This window comes from Carassius auratus, chromosome 9 (assembly GCF_003368295.1).
Source record: "Carassius auratus strain Wakin chromosome 9, ASM336829v1, whole genome shotgun sequence".
Classification (NCBI taxonomy): domain Eukaryota; kingdom Metazoa; phylum Chordata; class Actinopteri; order Cypriniformes; family Cyprinidae; genus Carassius; species Carassius auratus.
Genome location: NC_039251.1, coordinates 25,690,191 through 25,706,834, shown reverse-complemented (window position 1 = coordinate 25,706,834; position 16,644 = coordinate 25,690,191). Strand labels below are relative to the sequence as shown.

The window sequence follows — 16,644 nt, the reverse complement described above, 5'->3', positions numbered from 1 at the left end:
TGGCCATTGACCAATGACAATAGCGCAGTCTTAAAGGGACAGTAAACTATTTTTTCATGTCACATAGACCTAACTCATTATTTTAGACCTGTTGTCGATTTTTCAGTGGTTTAACAGTGGGATGTGTAATAGAAATATTTATAATTTAGGAGTTGTTTCTACTGAAGGACGTATTGACCAGATGAATTACTAAAAATGGATTCAAAGCTACTACTTTAAAAAAATGTCATAAACAATCACAAAAACTGGACTACTGATTTGCTTCAGTAGTCTATTTAAATCAGTAACATTTGCTTTAAATACATTAAAAAGGAAGAAAAAAGAAAAATAAATGTTTGTGGGTTGTGCTTGGTTCAGACACATTTGCGGGTTGGCTTGAACAGAACTGCATAAACTCCAGAGTTTCTCCGCAAAATCTCCATCACATTTCAGCAGATGGTTCTGATTTATTTGTGGTACACAGCCAGCCTCTTAGTGGTTCGTGGATCAAACATTTATTGGAGCACCAGAATTAGGCAGTCCAGAGCATTTGATAATTTGTGGTGAGACCTCAAAGCATGCCTCTAAGGAAGCTATCATTTCAAAACCAGTAGCCATCGGTTGCATGCACAACAATGAAAAATGATAGACTGATATATGTGTGTGTTTGATCCTTCAGCATATATCAACATCCACCATAATAACACAAGTGGTAAAGAGAAAGCAACATGCTGAATGAAGTAGCCTATATTTTATGACGTAAGTTCAGTTCACATGTTATTTTCTAAAGCATAACACTGCCACCTTTGAACATTTTCTGGTAGTGTATAGAACTAAGCTTCAAAGACTGTCTAACATCCCTTAATTGAATCATTCATGTGTTTTTTTCTTCCCCAATCATTAATGCATTTATTCATGTTTTCCTTTTGTTAATGGCAATTCTTCTCTTTAGAAAACTTTTACAGTATAAACTATATCAATATATGTGCCTTAATCTAAATATAGTGCGTTTGTGCAAAATGAAGCATGTCATAATGCCATTATATAATTTAAGAGATGTATTCTAACATGCATTGTCTCATTTAACCAATCCCTGTAGCAGTTTTAAAGTATCACCAGCAGAGGGGACTCTTTGCACGTGCAGGTTGATTTGTGCATATGAGTATGATGTTCATGAGCCTATAACGACGTGTAAAGTGATATTTCCACACTAAACAATTTCGTCCAAATTTCGTAACGTGTAGCATAATAAAAAGCAAGCCCAGCTTTAACAAAGAGACGATTTACTGTATAAATATATAGATATGTATATTATTTAACATAAATATAATATAATACTGTGGTAACGTGCTAATATATCCAAAAGAGCATTAAAGAAAATCTATTTTCCCATGTAAGCTAAATTGTTTTTATCATTATTATTGCAGCTTCAAAGGATTTTATCTCTGCATCTTATATTGCATTGTATTGATGCAGCTGTCACGCAGGAGGGCGCTAGTGCTTTATATCTTACCCTGTTGAAATAACCAAGTTCATCCTGTTTAAGACAGGTGTTAAAAATCCTGAACGATGTGCAATCGCACCAGTCACGGCCTTCCCCTGCACAGATGAGCAGAAACAGTATGTTTTGTTATTATACAAAGGTTTCCTCACATGTCATTAATGTCCATTGGTCTTCTAGTCTAATAACCTGCTTTAACTTCGATGTTCTTGAAGCTTCTTTTCTATTAATAGAATCGTATCGTGTTTCAGCACTAGACAGCGCCAGGAATTAGTCAAAACTTTCCTGTGATACAAATAATCAATCTTATATTCTTCTTATAATAAAACACATTTTGTCTATATTTGTTTGTTTTGTATTATAATTGATTGATTATATGATAGCGATAATATATAGGTCGCACTCGAATGAAAAATAAAACTTAATTATATTTAGAAGCCCCAACGAATAAAAAAATAAATATGCAATTTGATGTAGTTATTTTACATGGCCAAAAAGATGTATGATATTCTGCTTGTAATGTAAATCAAAGAGATCTTTAAAACTGTATAGCAGACTACTTAACACACAATGCACATAAACAGCGTATCAATACGTATCACAACCACTGTATTTTAATGTTTTTTTTTATTTTTATTGAAGGGTCAAAGCATGTAATGCCACATTTGAGAAATGAACAAATAAACATCCCTCAAGGCCTGTACATTTATATTTTATACTTATAATACCTTATACTTATAAATAAATAAATACAAAATACAATTCTTAAACATTAATATGCCTTTATTTGCAAAGAAAAATAAATTAACGATCAGACGACAGAGGGCATGATTGCGTACAACAGCAAATTTACTGCAAAGTTTTGATCATGCTGATAATGTAGACATACTTACATTTATATTTATAAGTATATATATACTTTTTTTTAGAAATTTACATATAAATTATGAAAGTCTGATGATGATAGCATAAGCGATTAATGGTATTTATTAACAAATAATAATAATAATAATAATAAATATAAATTATATGTAACTGCAAATAATTAATATATATATATATATATATATTATAATAATAACGCCAGAAAGTTTAAGTTAATCAGTTTAGTTTTTGTGTATGTTTTTAATTGATTAAATCAAGATTATTATTTAGGACTATTTATTTATTTATGGAGAAAAAAAAAATGTTGCAGCAGAAAAAAAAAACAAAAAAACATTGTGACAGCTTTGTGACAATGTTCACCATAAAACAAATTGTTGCCAAAACGTTGTTAGACGGTTGTCACTGCGTCATTCTATAATTAGGGGTACATGTCACATTTACACATTTTTCAATATCTTTTCACTTCAAACAATGATCACTTTTAAATCAGAGGACATTTCTAATTAATTTAATACAAAAATCCAACAGATATCCTTCTTTTATCTTGCAAAAATTGGGATAATCTATACTGGAATTACCTTTTTTGTGCTGTCCAATTTGAAAATGTGAGGTTTTGCTCTTTAGATTAGCTCTAAAATACATGTTTCTGTATTTATATTTCTTATATATATTTGTCCAAAAGAATCATTAAATCGTGAGAAAGGTGTTTAAAAAAATATTTTGCTCATGCATCCAAATTAAATCATCCATTTTGTGTTTATCCAAGTAATCAGTGTCAACTGTGTTACTCCCCATAAAACCCCCTATAAATCAGAAATGGTTTGTTCCAAAGTCCCACATCCCACATTGCATGAAGTATTTTCCTTTTTTGGAGGGAAATTTAAAAAACCATGTGGAAAGTCTCCTCTTCAGTATTTTATCTAGATTATTCACCGTCAACTGTGTTATCAACATCTTCTGGTGAACTAGCATCTCATGTTATATTTATAAACATGTAGAGAAAGAATAAAAACAAAAGTTAATCATGGTCATGTACCAACTATTCCAAGGCAGCAGTTTGCACAAGGCCCGAAAATGGCTGGAATGTCAGCTGTGTTACCCATCAGCTTTAACACAGTTGGCAACGGTTGACAATGCTGGCAATTCAGTGTCAATTTATGCTCCCACTGAGTGTTGTTGATAAAAATAAATACTTACCAACTTTTGTCATTACACAGAAATTACATAGGAATTGCCTAAAACCATGGAAAACAATGCATAAACTTAACGGCCACACTTTCTATGAACTCTGTATCCATAATATTATATAAAAATTATATTCACATTCGTCAAGGGTTAAAAAAGCATTCAGAATTCCTCATGATTAACAAAAGCCTATATAATATTATAGATTTGGCATATATCTATTTCTGCTTAGTCTTGACTGAAAAGTGTTATGATGTTATTTTTTAAGTCCTTACAACTTGAAGTCTCACTAAGTAAACTAATATGTAAGAAAAAAAGATGGGGATATCTCTGGAGATGGATGACTTTGGTAAGGATGGTGAATAACACTAAATTCAGCATACTGTGATCATCCTTCATGATAGCATCCCACAGTAACCCTTTATGAAGCCAAATCAGTTAGACAGATAGCCTCAAAAACTCTAGTGAATAGACTCAAAACCTTCAAACAAATGTGTATTTCCACATGTGGGATTTTTTTTACACAACATTTGTCTGTAACACAATTGACAAAATAATGAATCAAATGGTAATTTTCATGAACATAAAAAGTAATTAGAGCTAATAAGCTTGCCAAACAATTAATTTAGCACATTAAGGGGATATATTATTCAACCACCTAATTTATTTATCAAAAAAGAATACTGATTTTCTGTCTTTTTAGCTAACATTAAATGTACCCCTAAATAGAATGACTCTATGTTACAAGTTTTGGGAATGGATTTACTTTGCCCACTTACAGTCACATTGTTTACACTAACATTTTACACAGAGATAATCTGAAGAATACGCTTATATGTGTGGACCATTTGATAAAACTAATACTGAGTGAGGTGCACAATGCTTCAGCTTCATTCACTGAGGCCCACATTATGTACAAACCCCCCATTCTTAAATGAATGGTATACTCCAAAGACACGGTGCATGTGAATCAAAATGAAAACACTGAGTGCCATCAGATATAGGCTACAATAGAAAGGAAGGAAACCGGAGGGATACCAAAAAATGCATGCATGTGATGATACCGAGCCAGTTTGAAAGCATCTGGATTTCTTCGAACAAATTATATGAAACACTCCATATACTCCAGGCATAACATCGTGACAGTTGTCTTATTAGATTGCAGAGAGGATTCTGAATGCTTCGGAATGGAAAAAAAGCCTTCCCCACGGAGGATGCTAAAAATGAGTTAATAGCGCTTTGTGTAAGCAATTTAAACCACTGATCACGAGCTGTCACTGCGGTAAGTTGTGCGTTTTCTCACCATATAAATCCTTTGTTGTTCAGATTTCTTTGCGCTGTTTTTGTGACCAAAGAAGTTTGCGAACCTTAATATATCGTGAAAAATAAATTAAAGATGTTTTACAGATACTAAACATTGGGAGGTTAACGTTATGTTGGAGGGTTTGTTCAGTCCTTTGTCCACAAAGCGTTTGCCGGTGGGTTGAATTACGATTTAGTATCACAATACAAAATATATTTTTGGAGTATTGTCTCGAAGATTTCTTCGCCATTTATATCTGTGTGATATCAGTTTTTGGCAGCGGACTCATTGTCCAGCCCATTGTGTTTGGGTCCTTTTGTTTCTCGCGCTGTATGCCGTATGTGTTTGTTTTTGTCCAATAGTGTGCATAACAGCTGAGTACTGTGTCCTGGGAGCAGCAACAAGCTGCTATCACAATATGCACTACTATAGTGCTTGATTGTGTAGAAACGTTTTTTCACCAACAATTATATTAAGGAATCCGCCTTGAAAACAAGCGGGATTGTTCTCGTGCTCGATTGTTTTGTGGAAGAGTCACGTGCTCCTCACGACAGAACTCGCTTATTGTTTTATGTCGTCACTGTGGTAATCCTGTACCCACACTTTACCAATCAAATATTTCTGGATTAACGAGTCACAAACATAAAATTATATAAAACGTTAATATTGGTTTGTTTCCTTTTATAATTTTTTGTGTGGTATAATTATTTAAGGGTGTCAAAATGGCCTAAAGAATCCCCTGAAGTGTTCATTTGAAGATTTGACTGATTATTTCAATAATTTAAATCATGTGAAAAAAGGTCTGAATTCACATTAATGCAAATTAAATGAAGTTCCAAATGTAGGTTCGAGAGAAGGCTAATCATTCAGTCGTCAATCATCATTATGAGCCTATATAAGCAGTTCTCATTTCATCGTCCTGTAGTCAATTCTTCCAGCATCCCTCCACCTCCCCATCTCCTCCTCTATTTCTGTTTTCCCCCCAACAAGCTAAGTTTGTTTATCATCAGCCATCAGGACTGAATGGGCAGGCGATCTCGTGAAATACAAATTCAAAGGGCATGTTTAAAAGACTTTGGTTTACCTTCTTCTTAATGTTTCAGACACTTGGATGGAAATATATAACATTCTGGATCTTTATAAGATTATTTATTTATTTAGTGGCAGATTTCCTGTTTGAGCAGAGCGGAACTTTGCATTATCAATTGAATATAATATAAACACAATCTATTTTTTGATGAGGAACGGAGCTTTTTCTGATGAAAAAAAAAATCTGAGATTTTTTAAAAGCTTGTATTGATTATTTGCAATGTGCTATAGATGATAGGTGTATTAGAAGGCTGGTTATTGTCCAACCACCTGTCCATTATGAAACATTTATAAAAAAGAAAAAAAAAGAAAGCATGATTATATAAGGAAAACATTGCTCACAAAAAAAGTTGTCACAGCAAGAAATGTCCTTGTCTGTGCAACATTGCCCCAACACACGAAGGGATGTCAAAATAATGGGTGGGGAGGAAACAATGTGAAAAGCGTGAAGTTTTATGAAAGCCAAGTGCTGTTTTCCATAGTGATGACTATTATGTAATAACAGTTGGATGAAGGAAGCAGCGGTGCCCCTCAGAGATCCATGTCTAATTGAGTGAGGCTGCAGCACACCAAACAATTCTGTCCTTGATTTGTGGGAGAGTGGAAGATGAAGCTTGAAAGAGAGATGGTGAGAAAGAATGAGAATATGTGATGCAAAGAATGAATGGATTTGGATATTGCAGAGAGAAGAATGCATGATAATAGGCCAGAACGGGGAGAACGGAAAGAGACACGTAGAGAAGTGAGTGGGAGAGCAGGAGAAAGTCAATGATAAATCCATTTCACTGCTGCTCTTAAAACACTTTCTGAAGCATGCCATGTTAAACAATGAGACCATAAGTGTTAAAATAATTTTCTAAAGCAGTCTTAATCAGTCTCTCTACTATGCATTTATTATTGAATAAAAATATATTTTTCTTTAAAGACAGAGAAAATGCTGTTTAATTCATAGGCTACTACATTTGCTGAAAAAATATTTTCAGAAATCCGTTGAAGTAACTTTTTAATGCAGAGAATTCAATCTTTCTACAAGAAGCGTAATCCTTTTTGTGACAATTTTACATTACATCTGCTGTCTCTTTTGTTCGATCTGTTCTTGCACCGATCTACTCTTGAATTTGCTTTATTTCCCTATTTCGCATTTGTCTCCGATCAGTTTTCTGCAAGCAACACATCTTTGTGCGTGGGTATGAATACTGGAGATTATTGTCTCATAGGCACATCACTCATCTTTTGTTCGTCCTTGGCTTTTAAAAGACTTTGAATGTCTCTATCGAAGCTTGTACTCCATAATATGATACATTAGAGCAGATGTTTGGTGAGTCATGCAATGATATAAGAGCCTTCTAAAATATTCCCCAGTGAATATTGTACATCTATCTACTGATCCCCTGCCATGCCATTGAGATTTATGGTTTAAATTAGCACACCACCCTGTGTTCTTAGCTGTGGATGTTACAGCTGAGTGTCTTTCTTTGTTTTGCTTCACAATGTCCTCTCAAGTGGAAAAAGAAATAATTTTGAGCTTTGTGAGCTTTATCCGGAGTCATTTTATCATCAGCTGCATTTATGATGGATGTATATCTAAAAACTTCATTTATCGGTTTGAGCCAAATTTAAAGCTTCTTAATGGGTCAGAAGATGGTTTAAGCAACAGATGACGCTTAAGCTAATGTTTGCTTTTAGACTCCAGTGTTGATTTGTAGTCGTCATGTTGGACTTGGCTGAGGATGGACACTTTAATCTGAGAAAAGCCTATTTAGATCTTCATCGCTCAGTCTCATCCCCAGTGAAAATCACCAGAGGACTTCAAGGCATCAGTTCAAAGAAGTGAAATGGGTATTTATATCTCGAAGATGTTGCTGGATAAATCGGGGGATGTGATTAAAAGCTGGAATAAGATAGTGACAAAAGAGGCTAATTCCTTCTCTTGGCGCGTGGTATCATTAATGTTGACATGAAAAGGATGTTGCGATTGTCTTTTCTTCCCTATTGTGACATATATCATGCTTCTAGAAAAATGGACTGTGAGACTTTATTTTGCCAGCTGATTCTATTATTGGATCGTTGTTAAGTATTATATTGATACAACAGGCTTTTATGGCTCATAAAGTATGATATAAGAGCATAAAGGGCTCCTATTGGAGAAGGAAAACCCCTAAGTTTATACAGAAAAATATGCCATTTGGTGCAGTTGCTGATATTTGTTTGGCCAAAAAGTAAAGAAATTTCGAATAGTAATGTAATGTAAATAATTTTTTATAACGTATAGTAGACTACTTGAATAAAATTAACCTAAATATATATTTTTTGTAACATCATATTTAAGTACTGAGTTTTATGTGTGTGTGTGGGGGGGGGGGGGCATATGGGGAGTATGTGCTTAATGCATTTCCGCCATAAATTTCTCCGTAAATAGTTTTTTATCTGCCCGTTCCTGCTTTCTTTACTCTTCATTCTTGTTTTCCCAATTTTGTTCTTCCTGTACATGCCGGATAGCACCACCTCTTCCCTCAGGCCTGTCTTTACTCTATCCACTTCTGCTCCAGTGGACTGTCAGAGACTCTGTTCCTAGCCAGGGCAAGAATAGCTCAATAGATGCTCTGTATCATCCCCGAGAGCAGCCTGGGAAAATCACCAAAGCATTTGATTTGGACACAAAGTCGGAGACAGAGGTCACCCAGCCCTTTTGTAAGCTCGTTTGGTTTGCATGTGTGTGTGTGCATAAGAATATGCCATTGGGACACATGTAATGTGAAGCCAAGGCTTGGACATAATTACGTTATGTACTCAGTTCATTTGTTTGCTCAGATTTACATGCTAATGACTGATTGTGACTGGGGCCCATTGATTACTGATCCACCCACAGCACAATCAAGAGCAATCAGAGGTAAATGGGCCACTAATGAAACAATGAAAACAATGAGCAGCAGATGATGATGAATTATCAAATCAGAAGTATGAAATGCCACTGCTTTTGTTGTTTTTTTTTTTCTTAGACTTTTCTTGCTGTGTATTCTTTGAAGTCACTAGCTTTTACCACAAATCCCAGACTCTTTCTTTTTTTTTCCCTTTCCTTTGTCCTGTCTGTGAAAGTGGAATGAGTTTGGATTGATTCACCCAGGGGCCTCCCAATTTGACTGTGTGCCAAGAGCATTGAGTGCTCTGCTGGCCCCCATGCTGATGCAATGTACGTTCTGTGTGTTCTGCTCTGTAGCATTTCGAGCCGTACGGGATCTGTTCTAATCTGAAGTCAACTGCATTGGCTCTTGAGGTGCTGATTATGTTGCTAATGATGATTGCACTCATAATCACTAACTCAAATCAATTAGACACACATATAGTTTTACATTTGAAAATTATTCACTCTCCCTGATGTTGTTCCAAAACCCACATGCTATTATTGTTTTCACTAGAGTGAAAATTTTAGAAAGTGATGAATAGAGCAGAAGATCTTTGCCCGAACCCGAGGGGACCCAATGGGACCCGACGGGTTCCGGTTTAATTTATATCATCTTACGTGGGCTCAGGCCGGGCTCGGGCTTGCGCTCCAGTTTGCGAGGTAAACGAGCGGTCATGTGATGTGTTTCGATTAATGTGAGAAAGATGTGAAAATGGATACTGAGTTGGTGAAACGGAGGCTTGGCTCTGGCGATTACGTTTTGGTTGCAACAACAACTAAAACAAAGTCTGAGGTGTGTAAAAGTTTTGACCATGTTTATAATGAGAATAATGAGTGAATAACGACGCACCATCAGTGAATACAGGAGCGTGCTGAAGCCATCTACAGTGGATTCAATAATTTTCCTCCACAAAAACATGTAGGCTTAGCCTAATCTCTGTGAGTAAAGGTTTTTCAAAAGATAACTAAATATTCATTGAGTCTTAAATGCATAGTGTCAACAGAGTATAGACGCTAATGTTGGCATTATTCTTTTATTAAATGTCAGCTGCTAGTGCGAAGCAAATCCGGTGGAGCCTTTATCTTAATTTCGTTAATGCCAAATACCCATCTTAATTTAAAATGTATCTTAATTTAATTTGTTAAAAAAGACTTGCTTTTATTGGTGCGTTGGTCTATTGCTGAATGATATATATATATATATATATATATATATATATATATATATATATATATATATATATATATATATATATATATATATATATATAAAGAAAATCATCATCAGCTAGCTGCGTTCAGAGCCACTCAGCCAGAGACCATAGATAGAACATAACCAATCACTCACAATTCTGCTGAGCTTATGAATGCAAGAACCAGTCAGAGGCATTCAGATGAGTCACCACTGAAACACGCTGTTTCGTCACTACTAGTGCTGACTGACTGAATTATCTGGCTAATCCTCTCATCAGACACAACAAAGTGAAGATGCACAAATGTAAGAAAGATATTAATTTCACACTTTAAACATTATTATGGGAGTTTTTGAGAGTGCTTGGACTCGCTGGACTGAAGTGAAAATATTCTTTGATAATATAAACCTTCTTTGCTCTCATTTTGTACAATGAAAATGTTATAGGCTAATTAGTAACTTACGATCTTTTTATTAAATTCACATTAAAGCAACACTATGTAACTTTTTCTGTTCAAAATTAGCAAAATGTATATAATGAGTTTGTACATCATAAATTAATCTACCAAACCGCCTTTTTAGTGTTACATTTATAATTAATGTAATTAATGATTATTTTTGGACTATTGTAACCTGTTCGGGTCGTAACACGGGTAACGCATACCTGCTTGAATCGCAATAGACATAAACTTGTAGAAGTAGCGCCGGTTAGAATGTTCTTCCATGGGATGCGCACAGTTCTGTTTTTTAACATAGTGTTGCTTAAATACAAAGTCTGTTGTATTAAAGATATTTTATGGTATGACCAAATCTCGTACTTAAGTAAAAAGATGGATTTTTATGCACAGTTAATAGATTACACTATTAGGCTACTTTGCCCATTGTAAATTATAGATCATCTAACATAAACTGTGATGAAACCTGTTGGTCTCTTCTGGTAACTGGTTGCCTTCTATTGGTGGCTTGTTAAAACCAATAAATCTTAATGGAATATGTTCCATTTTTTTAAAAATGGTTTTAATGGTTAAGTTGATGGTTTGTTGTGTTATATAATATTATTTTTAGTGGAAAGCATTAACATCTTATGTGATGGTTTTATTGTTTTGGGGTTTTTTTTAGTAGGGAGATAAGCCTATATCTGTTCTACAGTAGTATTGTGGCCGCTGTGTGTCATGACAAGCATGAGAGCCAACCCCCTTTACTTGTGCTCCCTCAGAAGTAGAACAGCATGATGAAAGAATCTTCATTTTCGGGCCAATTTTAAGCAATACTGCATGTCATAGATTGAAGAATCTATGCTTTCTGTGTTTTGTGTGTGTATAGTCATGATATTTTCAGAGCTGACTGGCTGCTGTGCTATCTCCAGGTTCGTTCTCTCTCACCTCTGACTCAGAATGGAAACACACAGTGAGGCCCTACTAGGGTTAGTCATTGTTTAGAGCCGACAGCCAGTGGATGAAACTGAAGAATCCCAGACTGAAAGACACACACATTGGTTTGCATATGACCATGTACACATAGCATACAAACACCCATCACATTGCTAATATCATTCAGGTCAGCAGAAGGAGAAAGCAGTCCAGTGTTAATGGAATTTAGAGCACAAGCTCTCAACAAGATTAACGAGGTTTAGCAGGGCCATCGCCATGTCCGCTAAATCACTCAGTCCAACCACACACACTCTTTTCTTTCTCTTTCAAACACACAAACGCACATACCCTTATACATGTCCGTTCTCTTTATCTCACACTGACACACACCGTCACCCCTTCCTCTCTTTTATTCCCATGCAGGCTTACCCACCCCACCGTTCAGACGCTCACATTTCTCTACACAACCTCCGTCTGTCCCTTTAACCTGGCAACCATTGCCAGGGAGACCTCCACAATGGTGACAACTCAGAAATGGAGAATTTAGCAGGATGCTCCTTTATCTCCATTTCCCAAAGCCTTGGGTGGAATCTGCTCTCTTGCTCTCGTTCCAGACGAGTAAGTGGTTGTCGAGGGAGCAGGAGCAGTACATCTACCTGTCAGATGCTGCCTTCCACACCTGCAAATGCTCTGCAGGGAGCTAATGAATGGGGTGTTAGGATTCAGCGTTTACTGTATGTGCAGAAGGATTTCCTTCTGTAGCTCTCGAATCTGTTCATGCAGCTCATAGTGGGATTGAAATAGAGAGTTCTGTGATTTTAAACGGCACTCATTCATTAAGTCTTACACATTCCTCGCTGCTTGATTTATGAAATATTTTGGCTAATTTTATTATGTTGTCAGCTACCATTAAGAGCACTCTCAGCCCTCATTTGGCACGCTGAAAACCATTCTGCAGATTTTCTCCTAAAACCAACACAGAAAATATGATTTGAATTGACCTTAGAATGACTTCAAAGGGCTCATATGAAGCATAATTCGATTTTCCTTGATCTTTTGAAGTGAAAGATGTACATGCAAACATAACTTTCAGAACATCCAAAAATACCATTTATTAAATCTACAAAACAAAGCTTACTGATGAATTCATTAACACATTAACAGCATCTGCTTGCCATTCAGCAACTTGGCTTCTTGTCATGTTAAAGTAATTAAGAGGAAGTAGAATAGATTCAATCATTTCTAAATACATAATATTGTTCCAGTTAGTATATAGCTGACTATACAATTGTCCTTGCAGTTTATTTTTAATGTGATTCTTGATTTCAGTCCATTTCACCTTCAACACATTTCAGCACAAGATGTTTTGTAATCTTGTCACAGTTTATTGTTTTGTACAAGTGGCTGTTATTCAAGAGTGGGACAGAATCAATTTTACTGAATCTGACAGCAGACCCACAACATTAAGTAAATGCTATTCATTGAATTCATTTTACATGAAAATAGGGTCTTTCCATTGGGGTTGTACAGGTTCACCCTAAAATGATAATAATTTACTCCCCCTCATGTTGATCCAAACTCATATGATTTTCCTCCTCCTGTTGAACACAAACAAGGTATTTTTATTGTTGCAGAATGTTTATACAAAAAGATAATTATTTTAGAAAACTTGGAATTTGCAATTCTAGTGATCTGTTTTTCAGAGGGAGCTTTTGCAGTTTTAGGTATCGTTGACCTTTGCATGGACAAAAACACCTGAAACATTCTTAAAAATATGTGTTGCACTGAATAAATAAATACATTAACATTCGGGAAGACAGAATGGTTAATAAACGACAGAATTTTCATTTAGGAGTAAAGTGTTCAGTGGCAAAGCTTATCAAGACATAAAGAGCCATTTTTGTAACATTGTTTCTCCAATTGTTAAGACCCTTCTTAGAGGGATATTTCACCAAATTAAAATTCTGTCATCATTTACGCACCTTCATGCCATTTTTGTGACAGTGGAACAAAAGCTATTTTTAAGAATGATAGTAACCTAACCTGACCTAGTGGAATGTTTAGACTGTTTACTTCAAATGTGTGGACAAAAAACACACCAATGCATTGCACAAAATACCTTCATATGTTCTACAGAAGAAAGAAAGTCATACAGGTTGGAACAACATAAGGTTGAATAAATGATGACAGAATTTTCATTTGTAGGTGAACTATAGGGATTGTTCTTAAAGGGATAGCACAAAAATATTTTTGATTAAATCCGAGAGCTTTCTGACCCTTCATAAACAGGAATGCAACTGACACATTTTAGGCCCAGATAGTTAGTAAGGACATTGTTAAAATAGTCTTCTGTTATTTAACCGTAATTTAATGAATCCACGAAAATATGTGAAAAGAAAAAAAAAATTAAGACTTTATTCAACAATTTCTTCTCTTCCATGTCAGTTTTCATGACAGTACCGCATGTTTTCTCCTTTCTAGATCTCTTTATGCAATACACAATATATAGAGGAATTATGCTGGTTTCTACCCAGCTAGATGGGTGTTTACATAATTCTGTCATCTGTGAATTGTACATCCAGTGTCCCACATTATAGCAGACATAGGGGGCATGATGCATGTTCAGGACCACCAGGTACCTAGTGATTGCTGTAGCAGTTAACCCAGATGCACACACATGGGGCTGCTTGTAGCACACAACTAGGCTACTTTTCACAGTGTTTTTCATTGTTTGTGCTCTCAAGCAAGGCTTCTAGTTCCAGACAGTCTCCAGACAGTCTCCAGAGGCTGTTCTCAAGCCCATCACATTGTCTGTTTTTGTTCAGCTGGACAGCCTTTTACATTGATCTGCCACTTTCCTTCTAATGCGCAGGATGCATACATATACACGTGCATAATATATATACACGTGCATACATGGGTCAAGCTTCATTCTGCTGACATTTTCTCTGCGGGCCTATCAGCGGTCTCTAAAATATTCATGTGAAGTCGCAAGCTCAATAGAGCATTTTGTTCTACATCATGACTGACATCTACACCTGAGGCAGACAAGGACCCGTTGCTCATGATCTGAAGTGCTCTGGGACGTTCCGAAGATACCATCTGAAGATGGAAAGAGAACAATAAAGATTTTTTAGTGGTTGAAGACGGCTTATTTTCCTTAGAGACAGCTGCCGTTGAATAATGCTCTTTGCATTGAGATGGAGTAAAACCTGAAGGTTGTTTCCACTGCTGAAATTTCATGTAATGTTATCTCTTTCTGTCTCTCCATCCAATTGATGAATTTTTCGCTTGAGTGCTGAGAGTTGTTGTGGAGTGTTGGTCCAGATCGATTTATTTTTCTTGTTGTAACATGAGCCTGTTTGAGCTGTTACTGCTACAAGTTTACTCATGCATGGGTGAAGGCAAAACATGGCTTAATAAAATGATCTCTCTGTCTCTCTCCTCATGTTTTTCTCGGTTCCAGTTTAAGCTGGTAGCTTTGTAATGGTTGCTAGTTTCCAGGTGATCCAAGTTGGTCAGTAAACCCAAAAATTATCAGCCTCAGGTGATTTGAGATATAGACTTGAATCTAGACAAGTTTTTTGTTTTTGGAACAGATTTAGAGAAAATGGATCCTCTGCAGTGAATGGGTGCCATCAGAATGAGAGTCCAAACAGATCATAAAAAAAACTTCACAATAATCCACAAGTTACCAAATGTCTCCAGTCCATCAATTAATATCTTGTGAAGTAAATATACATGTTTTTAATAAATAAAAAAATCCATCAAGATGCTTTGAACTTTAAAGTGCTTCCAGCTCCTGTCCACTCCGTTCTATTGCTTACTCCAGGCAATAATTGTCTCCTCTGAATCAGGAGAGAAATATGCACAGATAAAGCAACGTAGTCCAAAACAGTTGTAAACAAATATGTTGGTGTATTTTGGTGAACTTTTTTTATTATTATTATTGAAGAAAGCATTAATATTGATGGACTGGTGTTTTGGACAGAAGCAACACTTCACCATTAAAACACCTTAACGATGGCTCTGTTTCATACATGTTTCCACTTCATAAAACAAAAATGACGAGAGTTCCATGAATTTAATAACCTGTGGATTATTGTGATGTCTTTTACTGGTTGTTTTTGACTCTCATGTTCATTTTTTGGTGAACTATTTCTTTAACTGGTCCTCGCCTTAAGTTGGTCCAAGTTGATCATTGGATGGTTGACCAGTCAGCATGTACAAAATTCAGATGCAGATCCACAATTTGTTTCAGATCCAAACTAGCTTGCAGTGCCCAGCATGGACCAGTAGAAAACAGCTACCCTGTTCCAAATCAAAACAGCTTAAGAGGGTTATTTATTTCTCCTGATCACTTTTTTCTTGATTTATTTATTATTCTTTGTATCTTTCTCTCTTTCCCAGGCTTTCCCCGAGTGTGCCAAGTTGTTATTTGCACGTCTTGGGTGCAGAAGAGGAGGGGTTTGCATAAGGGGGAGAGAAAACTCTCCAGCACTGAAAAAAACTGCAAGGCAGGCTAAAACATTGATTGGTTCTCAGGCTGTTGCCATGGTGGCAGGTCACTCTCCTCGTCTCAGCCAAATGGTGTATAACTTGTAGCATCCCAGAATTACACTGTTGTAATGACAACAGACAGGAAGTGAGGTATTGTTATCACAGTTATATAGGCTAAAGGCTTTATTTTCTATAATATTTCTTGCAGCAAGAAAACATCAATTTGAACTGGAGAGTCTTTTATAAGACAAAAGGCTTCTAATAATAATGTCTAGCCTTATTGTCGATCGAGGTTACCCCTAGCATTCTGTCACAATGCTGAAGAGCTATATTGTTCTGAAACATGCGTCATGGAAATGGTGCTTTTATATCGATGTATTAAAAGCTCTGCCAGGTTTTTCAGTTCAGCTTTTTAGACACTGATGAAAACATTTTTGTCTCTGTTCATTGATGAAGCGTATTTGTTCATGTCAGTTTCACAGTAAATGCCAAAGGGCAAGTTAAAGTGTATGTCAGGTTTGTGAGATATTTTAGTTTGAATTAGACTAATGAATACCCCAGAGTCCCAAGGCAAAGTTGGATATAGGCTTACTTTATGTCGGGGTTTAATGGAGGCTTAATTTTTTGCTCCTTGCTTTCAACAGATTTTTAAGTTGGATAATTTCATGTCAGGCCTAATCAAAGTCCAAAAAGAGAGAGATTAGACATTCCTCTGAGAGTAGCAGAGAGGATATTTGT

The 16,644-nt window shown here is 35.9% G+C and overlaps 1 protein-coding gene across 1 annotated transcript in view; it reads left to right on the top strand.

Moving 5' to 3' along the window:
- Positions 1 to 4,515: 4,515 nt before the first annotated feature.
- LOC113108886 (transmembrane protein 198-B-like) overlaps positions 4,516 to 16,644 on the top strand; it is a 46,049-nt gene continuing 33,920 nt past the window's right edge. Inside the window, exon 1 of the mRNA XM_026272294.1 lies at positions 4,516 to 4,832. The gene's annotated coding sequence lies outside the window, so the exon portion shown is untranslated. The remainder of the gene's footprint in view (positions 4,833 to 16,644) is intronic.